This window comes from Pseudophryne corroboree, chromosome 6, assembly GCF_028390025.1.
Source record: "Pseudophryne corroboree isolate aPseCor3 chromosome 6, aPseCor3.hap2, whole genome shotgun sequence".
NCBI lineage: Eukaryota > Metazoa > Chordata > Amphibia > Anura > Myobatrachidae > Pseudophryne > Pseudophryne corroboree.
Genome location: NC_086449.1, coordinates 801,277,643 through 801,291,376, shown reverse-complemented (window position 1 = coordinate 801,291,376; position 13,734 = coordinate 801,277,643). Strand labels below are relative to the sequence as shown.

The window sequence follows — 13,734 nt, the reverse complement described above, 5'->3', positions numbered from 1 at the left end:
CTGTACAAGAGTCCCCAGGCCTGGGTAGTGTGCTGTACAAGAGTCCCCAGGCCTGGGTAGTGTGCTGTACAAGAGTCCCCAGGCCTGGGTAGTGTGCTGTACAAGAGTCCCCAGGCCTGGGTAGTGTGCTGTACAAGAGTCCCCAGGCCTGGGTAGTGTGCTGTACAAGAGTCCCCAGGCCTGGGTAGTGTGCTGTACAAGAGTCCCCAGGCCTGGGTAGTGTGCTGTCCAAGAGTCCCCAGGCCTGGGTAGTGTGCTGTCCAAGAGTCCCCAGGCCTGGGTAGTGTGCTGTACAAGAGTCCCCAGGCCTGGGTAGTGTGCTGTACAAGAGTCGGTAGTGTGCTGTACAAGAGTCCCCAGGCCTGGGTAGTGTGCTGTCCAAGAGTCCCCAGGCCTGGGTAGTGTGCTGTCCAAGAGTCCCCGGGCCTGGGTAGTGTGCTGTCCAAGAGTCCCCGGGCCTGGGTAGTGTGCTGTACAAGAGTCCCCGGGCAGGGGTAGTGTGCTGTACAAGAGAATCCAGGCCTGGGTAGTGTGCTGTACAAGAGTCCCCAGGCCTGGGTAGTGTGCTGTACAAGAGAATCCAGGCCTGGGTAGTGTGCTGTACAAGAGTCCCCAGGCCTGGGTAGTGTGCTGTACAAGAGTCCCCAGGCCTGGGTAGTGTGCTGTCCAAGAGTCCCCAGGCCTGGGTAGTGTGCTGTCCAAGAGTCCCCAGGCCTGGGTAGTGTGCTGTCCAAGAGTCCCCAGGCCTGGGTAGTGTGCTGTCCAAGAGTCCCCAGGCCTGGGTAGTGTGCTGTCCAAGAGTCCCCAGGCCTGGGTAGTGTGCTGTCCAAGAGTCCCCAGGCCTGGGTAGTGTGCTGTCCAAGAGTCCCCAGGCCTGGGTAGTGTGCTGTCCAAGAGTCCCCAGGCCTGGGTAGTGTGCTGTCCAAGAGTCCCCAGGCCTGGGTAGTGTGCTGTCCAAGAGTCCCCAGGCCTGGGTAGTGTGCTGTCCAAGAGTCCCCAGGCCTGGGTAGTGTGCTGTCCAAGAGTCCCCAGGCCTGGGTAGTGTGCTGTCCAAGAGTCCCCAGGCCTGGGTAGTGTGCTGTCCAAGAGTCCCCAGGCCTGGGTAGTGTGCTGTCCAAGAGTCCCCAGGCCTGGGTAGTGTGCTGTCCAAGAGTCCCCAGGCCTGGGTAGTGTGCTGTACAAGAGTCCCCGGGCCTGGGTAGTGTGCTGTACAAGAGTCCCCAGGCCTGGGTAGTGTGCTGTACAAGAGTCCCCGGGCCTGGGTAGTGTGCTGTACAAGAGTCCCCGGGCCTGGGTAGTGTGCTGTACAAGAGTCCCCGGGCCTGGGTAGTGTGCTGTACAAGAGTCCCCGGGCCTGGGTAGTGTGCTGTACAAGAGTCCCCGGGCCTGGGTAGTGTGCTGTACAAGAGTCCCCGGGCAGGGGTAGTGTGCTGTACAAGAGAATCCAGGCCTGGGTAGTGTGCTGTACAAGAGTCCCCAGGCCTGGGTAGTGTGCTGTACAAGAGAATCCAGGCCTGGGTAGTGTGCTGTACAAGAGTCCCCAGGCCTGGGTAGTGTGCTGTACAAGAGTCCCCAGGCCTGGGTAGTGTGCTGTACAAGAGTCCCCAGGCAGGGGTAGTGTGCTGTACAAGAGAATCCAGGCTGGAGGAGCATACGGAGACTCCAGGTAGGAAACATGCTATACAAAAGAATCCATGAAGGGAGCATGCTGTACAAGGAACTTCAGGTGGGGGTTGGGGAGTGTACTGCACAAGAGGCTCCAGGTTGGAGGACCATGCTGTACAAGAGACGCCAGCGAACTGGAGTGTACTATACAAGAGACTGGATGCTGGGGTAGTACATAGTACAAGAGACAGCAGGCAGGAGGGGCACGCTGTACAAGAGACAGCAGGCAGGAGGGGCACGCTGTACAAGAGACAGCAGGCAGGAGGGGCACGCTGTACAAGAGACAGCAGGCAGGAGGGGCACGCTGTACAAGAGACAGCAGGCAGGAGGGGCACGCTGTACAAGAGACAGCAGGCAGGAGGGGCACGCTGTACAAGAGACAGCAGACAGGAGGGGCACGCTGTACAAGAGACAGCAGGCAGGAGGGGCACGCTGTACAAGAGACTGTAGTAGGGGCATGCTGACCATGATACCTCAGGCAGGGAGATTGCCGTACAGCAGGCAGTGGGAGCATGCTGTACAAGACACCAGACAGGGAGCATCCTGCACAAGAGCCTTGGCCATCCATATGCAGCGCACAGATCTCATTATTAGGTTGTACTGTTTAATAAAAATTTGACGTGTTGATCCTGTGCTTTAAATAGCCAAAAATCAGTAGGTGACCGGGCAGGAAGCATGTGGCTTTTCCTTGATCATTCCAGGGCTCCAACCAGACGTCCGCAGAGATTTATGGAGGTGACAGGCAGGTCCTGTTTGTGTGTTTGTTTGTTACATCTTGTGCTGGAGGGGAAGAAAGCCTTCACACATTGCTAATTAAATGGAAAGCCACACACAAATATTTAGCAGACTCCGTTCAGGTGTACCATCTCCTGAAAATCCAGAAAAGCAATTAAATGCAGCAAGACTTAGGAAAGTTAAAATAACAGCCAAGGCTTCATATTAGCACAGAGCTGTAATTACATATAAAGGAATCTGCCTGTCACCTTCAACCTGTGTGTTTTTCACTTGCAGTCTGTTACGTGTCTTTGGGCTCTATTTATTAACGTGTGAGAAAGCCCCATCTCTGGCTAATATTTCTGTTTTCGCTAGTGATACGGCTCTGCCCTATCTATTAATGCCGCCATTATTTTAAACTTTTCCTGTTCTCTAAGTGCACACTATTATAGGGGTCATTCCGAGTTGATCGTAGCTGTGCTAAATTTAGCACAGCTACGATCATTCACACTGACATGCGGAGGGGACGCCCTGCACAGGGCTAGTCCGCCCCGCATGTCAGTGCCGCCCCCCCCCCTCCCCCCGCAAAAGTGCCAAGGCATCGCACAGCGGCGATGCCTTTGCACTTCAAGAGTAGCTCCCGACCAGCGCAGCTTTAGCGTGCTGGCCGGAAGCTACCCGTCGCTCCCCGGCCCGCACGTAGCAGCTGCGGCCCGCCCCCCCCCCCCCCCCCCCCCCCCTCCCAACGGTCCAGCCACGCCTGTGTTGGCCGGACCGCTCCCCCTCCCGCCCAGCGACTGCCTCTGCCTCAGAGGCGATCGCTAGGCAACAACGGCTGCCATGCGCCGGTGCACTGCGGCGCATGCGCAGTTCCGACCTGATTGCTGCGCTGCGACAAGCTGCAGCGAGCGATCGGGGCGGAATGACCCCCATAGTACGTTCCACTGCGAATCACACATGCACATATGGCCCCGGGAATAGACAAAACAGTGAGTTACAGATGTGTCTTCATACATCATTGCTGCATGTGCATCAAACAGCCCCCCTAGGTGCGCCATGTCCCTTGATAATCTGCTAGCATTGGGTGTCTTTTTGCATATTTTCGCCAAACATGTCTTAGTCACAGCGCAATGTGACTTGTACGCACGAGGGGACTGAGCTAATTAATTTGATATGCGATGGAGTCTGAATCTGTGTAGGAAGTGCTGCAATGCAACAGCCGATGCTTTTTTCCATACCAAGTTCTGTTGTGCTTCAGACTCGGTCGCACACATATATACAAGTGTGGAATATCAATCAGCACAGGCTCCCGGTGTGTCGTAGTTGCACCCCATTGCGACTAAGACGCATTTTCGGCAAAAATGACGCCCCAGTGCTAGCAGAGATGCACGGGATCTGTCAGCTCACTTGCACCAGGCATCTCGTGATGCATTGCATATTGAGGCTGGTTGTATGAGGACACATCTGTAAGCTATACCACTCCATATCAAGTATCGCCTAGACCACCTGGTGTCTCTCAACCGCTTGGGTGACATTTTATTAATAAATCGTGATGATAGTTCATTTTCGTTTGCAGCGATAAGCACTGCTAGGATTACCAGCCCTATCACTCTATGGCCCCCATTCCGAGTTGTTCGCTCGCTAGCTATTTTTAGCAGCCGTGCAAACGCATAGTCGCCGCCCACGGGAGAGTGTATTTTTGCTTTATAAGTGTGCGAACGCCTGTGCAGCCGAGCTGTGCAAAAACATTTTGTGCAGTTTGAGTAGCTCTGGACTTACTCAGCCCTTGCGATCACTTCAGTCTTTTTGGTCCCAGAATTGACGTCAGACACCCGCCCTGCAAACGCTTGGACACGCCTGCGTTTTCCCTACCACTCCTAGAAAACGGTCAGTTGCCACCCACAAACGCCCTCTTCCTGTCAATCTCCTTGCGATCGCCCATGCGAATGTATTCTTCGTTAAATCCATCGCCCAGCAACAATCTGCTTTGTACCCGTACAACGCACCTGCGCATTGCGGTGCATACGCATGCACAGTAGAGACCTGATCGCTGCGCTGCAAAAAACGGCAGCGAGCGATCAACTCGGAATGACCCCCTATATCGCTCAATAGTCTGTTTGCTGACCACGGTCAATTCAGTCCTATTTATGCCCTGCAAAATTAGTATGTTTTTGTCTGAAGAGTCTAAACTTGTTTCAGCAGAGCCAAAAGCCGCTCAGGCCATGATCAATCCTCCATAAATGTAGTTTGGCCTATTGAGAGTGTATGAATAGGCCTACACATCATTTCCGTATGATTGTGGAAAATTGTCATCATTATAGGGATAATGCAGTTTTTTTTAAAATCCACAGTACTGTATGGCTGCTCCCCTACAATCCCAGTGTCTAATCACAGTTCATGCTGCATATCCCCTTATGATGTATCTGAGCCATGCGTCATTGCTTGCACCATATTACCAGCTCTGGAAATGCACCACACTGCAGCTGAGTGGCTGCAGCAATGGCTCAAGAGGTATTGTATAGAGGGAGGTAAATGTGTGGCTCAGGGACTGGTGCAGTAAAGAGGGGTTTGTGTTCTTAGAACACTGAGTGGACGTCTCAGTCAGGCGCCATCTTTTTTTTTTTGCAATGGATTGCACCTGAATGAGTAGCGGGCAGCGGTGCTGGGGGGGGGGAAGGATGGTTAGAAGGTTGGAGAAGATTTTAAACTAGGTGCCTAGGGGAAGGATTAGAAAGAATTAGTGGGACAACTAGAGAGCGAAGAAAAATGGGATGTATAAAGTATAATGAGGGTGGAGAGGGGGGGGGGGGGGAGGAGAAAAATAGTCAGCGATGGTAATTTAAGGGAAACTCATGTTCCTAAGGAAACGTTATCCACAACAAAACTTACGGACCAGGGAATTACCAAACTTAAGTGTATGATTACAAATGCAAGAAGCCTAACAAGTAAAATGGGGGAATTAGAAACAATTGCACTTAATGACCGATATGATATAATAGGCATTACAGAGACATGGTGGGACGATTCTCACGATTGGGCGGCAAACATGGAGGGGTACACCCTCTTCAGGAGAGATAAGACTAATAAAAAGGGAGGGGGTGTTTGTCTATATGTTAAACCTTCTTAAAACCGTATTTAAAAGAAGTAATTTACGAGGAGACTGGAGATAACGTGGAGTCATTGTGGGTTGAGATTTCGAGCGGGGGTAAAGATACTAAAAAACTTTTAATAGCGACCTGCTATAAACCGCTAGATATTAGTGTATCTGAGGAATTACTACTCTTGCAGCAAATCGAAAAAGCTGCAGGTATGGGGGACGTCATTATTGTTGGGGACTTTAATTACCCAGACATAAACTGGAACGCCGAAACAGTAAATACAACTAGGGATAATAGGTTCTTAAATATGCTAAAAGATCACTACTTGTCCCAGGTAATCGGGGAACCAACTAGGCATAGGGCTATACTGGACCTAGTAATAACTAATAATGAGAAAATAATATCAAATACTAAAGTAGGGGAGACCCTAGGATATAGCGATCACATTATGATCACATTCGATATCAGCTTCCAAAACAACAATACAAGGGTCTAACTAAGACTTTTAACTTTAAGAAAGCTAATTTCATATTGCTGAAACAAGCAATGAGGGACAGCAATTGGGAAATTGTATTGCATGGTAAGAATACTGCTGAAATGTGGGATGTTTTTAAAACTACGCTCAATAAGTACAATCATTTGTATATTCCCAAAGTCAACAAAAACAGGAGTAGGAAATTCAAACCGATGTGGCTTAATAAGAGGGTCAAGGAACAAATGGATAAAAAAAAGCGTGCTTTCAAAGCATTTAAGTCTGACGGAACGTTTGAATCATTCCAGTTCTACAAGGAATGTAACAAAAAATGCAAAAAAGAAATCAGAGCAGCTAAAATAGAAAACGAAAAACAAATCGCAAAGGAGAGTATAACAAACCCCAAAAAGTTCTTTAAGTACATAAACTGTAAAAGGTTAAAAAGGGAGAATATTGGGCCTTTAAAGGGAAGTCTTGATTAATGATGATAGGGAAATAGTGGATTTATTTAATAAATTCTTTTCATCAGTATTTACGAATGAGGACAGGTTGACGAGAGTAGAGCATAACATAAGCTACGATAACGACCCGATGCTAGGTACTTGGTCAAATGAGGACGTAGTCCGGGAGAGACTAAGTAAAATTAAGATAAATAAATCTCCTGTGCCGGATGGACTCCACTCCAGGGTTCTTATGGAACTTAATGTAGAGATCTCGAGAGCCCTATATTAATTTTCAGAAAGTCAATTACATCAGAATGATACCAAAGGACTGGCATATAGAGAGGTAGTCCCAATATTTAAAAAGGGTATTAAAACTCACCCCGGTAACTATAGACCGGTAAGTTTGACATCTATAGTGGGGAAATTACTAGCAGGTATATTAAAGGACAGCATACTTGAGTACTTGGATACCTCCAAGGTTATTACTAGGAATCATCATGGTTTTGTGAAGGACAGATCCTGTCAAACTAACTTAATAAGCTTCTACGAGAAAGTGAGCGATAATATTGATCAGGGTCAAGCAGTGTATATTATCTTTTTGGACTTCGCTAAGGCCTTTGACAAAGTTCCACATAAGAGACTAATTCTCAAATTAAGGGAGATTGGGATAGGGGACACTATTTGTACTTGGGTGAATAATTGGCTGTTCAGTAGGGAACAGCGAGTGGGGATTAATGGGATGTACTCTGAATGGGCTTCAGTGATCAGTGGAATACCGCAGGGTTCATTACTGGGACCTTTGTTGTTTAACATAGTCATTAATGACCTAGGAGAGGGACTGGAAAGCACAGTGTCAATTTTTGCAGATGATACTAAGCTATGTAGAATAATTAATTCATACAAGGATGTTGAGTCTCTACAGAATTACTTTTCTCTATCGTCCTAGTGGATGCTGGGGTTCCTGAAAGGACCATGGGGAATAGCGGCTCCGCAGGAGACAGGGCACAAAAGTAAAGCTTTTACAGGTCAGGTGGTGTGTACTGGCTCCTCCCCCTATGACCCTCCTCCAGACTCCAGTTAGATTTTTGTGCCCGGCCGAGAAGGGTGCAATTCTAGGTGGCTCTCATAAAGAGCTGCTTAGAGAGTTTAGCTTAGGTTTTTTATTTTACAGTGATTCCTGCTGGCAACAGGATCACTGCAACGAGGGACAGAGGGGAGAAGAAGTGAACTCACCTGCGTGCAGGATGGATTGGCTTCTTGGCTACTGGACATCAGCTCCAGAGGGACGATCACAGGTACAGCCTGGATGGTCACCGGAGCCACGCCGCCGGCCCCCTCACAGATGCTGAAGCAAGAAGAGGTCCAGAATCGGCGGCTGAAGACTCCTGCAGTCTTCTTAAGGTAGCGCACAGCACTGCAGCTGTGCGCCATTTTCCTCTCAGCACACTTCACACGGCAGTCACTGAGGGTGCAGGGCGCTGGGGGGGGGCGCCCTGGGAGGCAAATGAAAACCTTTAAAAAGGCTAAAAATACCTCACATATAGCCCCAGAGGCTATATGGAGATATTTACCCCTGCCTAAATGTACTAAATAGCGGGAGACGAGCCCGCCGAAAAAGGGGCGGGGCCTATCTCCTCCGCACACGGCGCCATTTTCTGTCACAGCTCCGCTGGTCAGGAAGGCTCCCAGGTCTCTCCCCTGCACTGCACTACAGAAACAGGGTATAACAGAGAGGGGGGGCAAAATAAATGGCAATATATTAATATAAAAGCAGCTATAAGGGAGCACTTAACCATAAGGCTATCCCTGTCATATATAGCGCTTTTTGGTGTGTGCTGGCAGACTCTCCCTCTGTCTCCCCAAAGGGCTAGTGGGTCCTGTCTTCGTATAGAGCATTCCCTGTGTGTCTGCTGTGTGTCGGTACGTGTGTGTCGACATGTATGAGGACGTTATTGGTGTGGAGGCGGAGCAATTGCCAAATATGAGGATGTCACCTCCTAGGGGGTCGACACCAGAATGGATGCCTTTATTTGTGGAATTACGGGATAGCGTCAACTCGCTTAAGCAGTCGTTTGCCGACATGAGGCGGCCGGACACTCAATTAGTGCCTGTCCAGGCGCCTCAAACACCGTCAGGGGCTGTAAAACGCCCCTTGCCTCAGTCGGTCGACACAGACCCAGACACAGGCACTGATTCCGGTGGTGAAGGTGACGAATCAACCGTATTTTCCAGTAGGGCCACACGTTATATGATTTTGGCAATAAAGGAGATGTTACATTTAGCTGATACTACAGGTACCACTAAACAGGGTATTATGTGGGGTGTGAAAAAACTACCAGTAGTTTTTACCGAATCAGAAGAATTAAATGACGTGTGTGATGAAGCGTGGGGTGCCCCGATAAAAAACTGCTAATTTCAAAGAAGTTATTGGCTTTATACCCTTTCCCGCCAGAGGTTAGGGAGCGCTGGGAAACACCTCCTAGGGTGGACAAAGCGCTAACACGCTTATCAAAACAAGTGGCGTTACCCTCTCCTGAGACGGCCGCACTTAAAGATCCATCAGATAGGAGGATGGAAAATATCCAAAAAGGTATATACACACATGCAGGTGTTATACTACGACCAGCTATTGCGACTGCCTGGATGTGCAGTGCTGGGGTAGTTTGGTCAGAGTCCCTGATCGAAAATATTGATACCCTGGACAGGGACAATATTTTACTGTCGTTAGAACAAATAAAGGATGCATTTCTTTATATGCGTGATGCACAGAGAGATTTCTGCACACTGGCATCACGGGTAAGTGCTATGTCCATTTCGGCCAGAAGAGCTTTATGGACACGACAGTGGACAGGCGATGCGTAGAGGAGTTATTTGGGGTCGGTCTATCGGATTTGGTGGCCACGGCTACGGCCGGGAAATCCACCTTTCTACCTCAAGTCACTCCCCAACAGAAAAAGGCACCGACCTTTCAACCGCAGCCCTTTCGTTCCTTTAAAAATAAGAGAGCAAAGGGCTATTCATATCTGCCACGAGGCAGAGGACGAGGGAAGAGACAGCAACAGGCAGCTCCTTCCCAGGAACCGAAGCCCTCCCCGGCTTCTACAAAAGCCTCAGCATGACGCTGGGGCTTCGCAAGCGGACTCGGGGGCGGTAGGCGGTCGTCTCAAGAATTACAGCGCGCAGTGGGCTCACTCGCAGGTAAATCCCTGGATCCTGCAGATAATATCTCAGGGGTACAGGTTGAAATTAGAGACAGAGCCACCTCGCCGTTTCCTGAAGTCTGCTTTACCAACGTCCCCCTCAGAAAGGGAGACGGTTTTGGAAGCCATTCACAAGCTGTATTCTCAGCAGGTGATAGTCAAGGTACCTCTTCTACAACAAGGGAAGGGGTATTATTCCACTCTTTTTGTGGTACCGAAGCCGGATGGCTCGGTAAGGCCTATTCTAAATCTGAAGTCCTTGAACCTGTACATAAAGAAGTTCAAGTTCAAGATGGAGTCACTCAGAGCAGTGATAGCGAACCTGGAAGAAGGGGACTTTATGGTATCCTTGGACATCAAGGATGCGTATCTCCACGTTCCAATTACCCCTCACACCAGGGGTACCTCAGGTTCGTTGTACAAAACTGTCACTATCAGTTTCAGACGCTGCCGTTTGGTTTGTCCACGGCACCTCGGGTCTTTACAAAGGTAATGGCCGAGATAATATTTCTTCTTCGAAGAAAAGGCGTATTAATTATCCCATACTTGGACGATCTCCTAATAAGGGCAAGGTCCAGAGAACAGCTAGAGATGGGTTTAGCACTATCTCAAGAGGTGCTAAAGCAGCACGGATGGATTCTGAATATTCCAAAATCCCAATTAATGCCGACAACTCGTCTGCTGTTCCTGGGGATGATTCTGGACACAGTTCAGAAAAAGGTTTTTCTTCCCGAAGAAAAAGCCAAGGAGTTATCTGACCTGGTCAGGAACCTCCTAAAACCAGGAAAGGTGTCTGTACATCAATGCACAAGAGTCCTGGGAAAAAATGGTAGCTTCTTACGAAGCAATCCCTTTCGGCAGATTCCATGCAAAGGGATCTGTTGGACAAATGGTCAGGGTCGCATCTTCAGATGCACCTGCGGATAACCCTGTCGCCGAGGACAAGGGTATCCCTTCTGTGGTGGTTGCAGGAGGCTCATCTATTGGAGGGCCGCAGATTCGGCAGGCAGGATTGGATCCTGGTGACCACGGATGCCAGCCTGAGAGGCTGGGGAGCAGTCACACAGGGAAGAAATTTCCAGGGAGTGTGGTCGAGCCTGAAAAAGTCTCTTCACATAAGCATTCTGGAACTAAGAGCAATCTACAATGCTCTAAGCCAGGCGGAACCTCTGCTTCAAGGAAGACCGGTGTTGATCCAGTCGGACAACATCACGGCAGTCGCCCATGTAAACAGACAGGGCGGCACAAGAAGCAGGAGGGCAATGGCAGAAGCTGCCAGGATCCTTCGCTGGGCGGAGAATCACGTGATAGCACTGTCAGCAGTATTCATCCCGGGCGTGGACAACTGGGAAGCAGACTTCCTCAGCAGACACGACCTTCACCCGGGAGAGTGGGGACTTCATCCAGAAGTTTTCCACATGCTATTAAACCGTTGGGTAAAACCAATGGTGGACATGATGGCGTCTCGCCTCAACAAAACACTGGACAGGTATTGCGCCAGGTCAAGAGATCCGCAGGCAATAGCTGTGGACGCGCTGGTAACACCTTGGGTGTACCAGTCGGTATATGTGTTTCCTCTTCTGCCTCTCATACCAAAGGTATTGAGGATTATACGGCAAAGAGGAGTAAGACTAGTGGCTCCGGATTGGCCAAGAAGGACTTGGTACCCGGAACTTCAAGAGATGGTCACGGACGATCCGTGGCCTATACTTCTGAGAAGGGACCTGCTTCAGCAGGGTCCTTGTCTTTTTCAAGACTTACCGCGGCTGCGTTTGACGGCATGGCGTTTGAATGCCAGATCCTAAAAGGAAAAGGCATTCCAGAAGAAGTCATTCCTACCTTGATAAAGGCAAGGAAGGAAGTCACCGCGAAGCATTATCGCCGTATTTGGCGAAAATATGTTGCGTGGTGCGAGCAGCGGAGTGCTCCGATGGAGGAATTTCAACTGGGTCGTTTTCCTACATTTCCTGCAATCAGGATTGTCTATGGGTCTCAAATTGGGATCTATTAAGGTTCAAATTTCGGCCCTATCAATATTCTTCCAAAAAGAATTGGCCTCAGTCCCTGAGGTCCAGATTTTTATCAAAGGAGTACTGCATATACAGCCTCCTGTGGTGCCTAAGGTGGCACCGTGGGATCTAAATGTAGTTTTAGATTTCCTCAAATCCAATTGGTTTGAACCACTAAAGAATGTGGATTTGAAATATCTCACATGGAAAGTGACTATGTTACTGGCCCTGGCTTCGGCCGGGAGAGTATCTGAACTGGCGGCTTTGTTTTATAAAAGCCCTTATTTAATTTTCCATTCGACATAGGGCAGAGCTGCGGACGCGTCCGCATTTTCTCCCTAAGGTGGTATCAGCGTTTCACCTGAACCAGCCTATTGTAGTGCCTGCGGCTACAGACGACTTGAAGGACTCCAAGTTGTTGGACGTTGTCAGAGCCTTAAAAATATACATTTAAAGGACGGCTGGAGTCAGAAAATCTGACTCGCTGTTTATATTGTATGCACCCAACAAGTTGGGTGCACCTGCTTCTAAGCAGTCGATTGCTCGTTGGATTTGTAACAAAATTCAACTTGTACATTCTGTGGCAGGCCTGCCACAGCCTAAATCTGTTAAGGCCCATTCCGCAAGGAAGGTGGGCTCATCTTGGGCGGCTGCCCGAGGGGTCTCGGCATTACAACTCTGCCGAGCAGCTACGTGGTCAGGGGAGAACACGTTTGTAAATTTTTACAAATTTGATACCCTGGCAAAGGAGGACCTGGAGTTCTCTCATTCGGTGCTGCAGAGTCATCCGCACTCTCCCGCCCGTTTGGGAGCTTTGGTATAATCCCCATGGTCCTTTCAGGAACCCCAGCATCCACTAGGACGATAGAGAAAATAAGAATTTACTTACCGATAATTCTATTTCTCGGAGTCCGTAGTGGATGCTGGGCGCCCATCCCAAGTGCGGATTATCTGCAATACTTGTACATAGTTACAAAAATCGGGTTATTATTGTTGTGAGCCATCTTTTCAGAGGCTCCGCTGTTATCATACTGTTAACTGGGTTTAGATCACAAGTTGTACGGTGTGATTGGTGTGGCTGGTATGAGTCTTACCCGGGATTCAAAATCCTCCCTTATTGTGTACGCTCGTCCGGGCACAGTATCTAACTGGAGTCTGGAGGAGGGTCATAGGGGGAGGAGCCAGTACACACCACCTGACCTGTAAAAGCTTTACTTTTGTGCCCTGTCTCCTGCGGAGCCGCTATTCCCCATGGTCCTTTCAGGAACCCCAGCATCCACTACGGACTCCGAGAAATAGAATTATCGGTAAGTAAATTCTTATTATCTAGACTTGAGGTCTGGGCAGATAAATGGAGAATGAGGTTCAATACAGACAAATGTAAAGTTATGCACTTTGGTACTAAGAACATTCAGGCAGCATATAAACTAAATGGGGAAAATGTAGGGATAACAGTAGTTGAAAAAGATTTGGGGAGTGCTCATCGACAGTAAATTTAGTAGCAGTATGCAATGTCAAAATGCAGCGACAGAAGCAAATAAGGTGTTATCATGCATAAAACGGGGAATGGAGACAAGGGATGAGAGTGTAATCCTGCCACTGTATAAATCATTGGTGCGGCCACACCTGGAATATTGTGTACGATTCTGGGCACTTCACTATAAAAAAGATATCTTGGAACTCAAAAAGGTTCAGAGGCGAGCCACTAAACTGGTTAAGGGGTTAGAGGCACTGGATTATGAGGAAAGACTTATGGTGTGTACACACGGTGAGATTTTTTCTTACGATTTTGACTATATAGTCAAAATCGTAAGAAAAGTTAGTGCAGATCCCAAGGTGAAAGTCACCTTGTGATCCCGATTCGATGCCGATGCGCGGTCGGCATCGCAAGACTAGATAGACTGTGCAGGCAAGTCAATTTTGACTATCTATAGAAGAGAGAGTCAAAATTGACACTTAGCCAAAATCGCACATAGTCAGTATCGCAAGCACACTCATTATGTGCTTGCGATGCTGACTATGTGCCGATCTAGCCCCTGTCGCATAGTGAGAATCGGGCATAGACCGAATCTCACCGTGTGTATGGGCCATAAGAAGGTTAGATTTGTTTACACTGGAAAAGAGGCGACTGAG

General features: G+C 48.9%; 1 protein-coding gene across 3 annotated transcripts in view; it reads left to right on the top strand.

Moving 5' to 3' along the window:
• The window catches only part of SCUBE1 (signal peptide, CUB domain and EGF like domain containing 1), a 322,235-nt gene that overhangs the window by 181,427 nt on the left and 127,074 nt on the right, over positions 1 to 13,734 (top strand). The gene's annotated exons all lie outside the window — the stretch shown is intronic.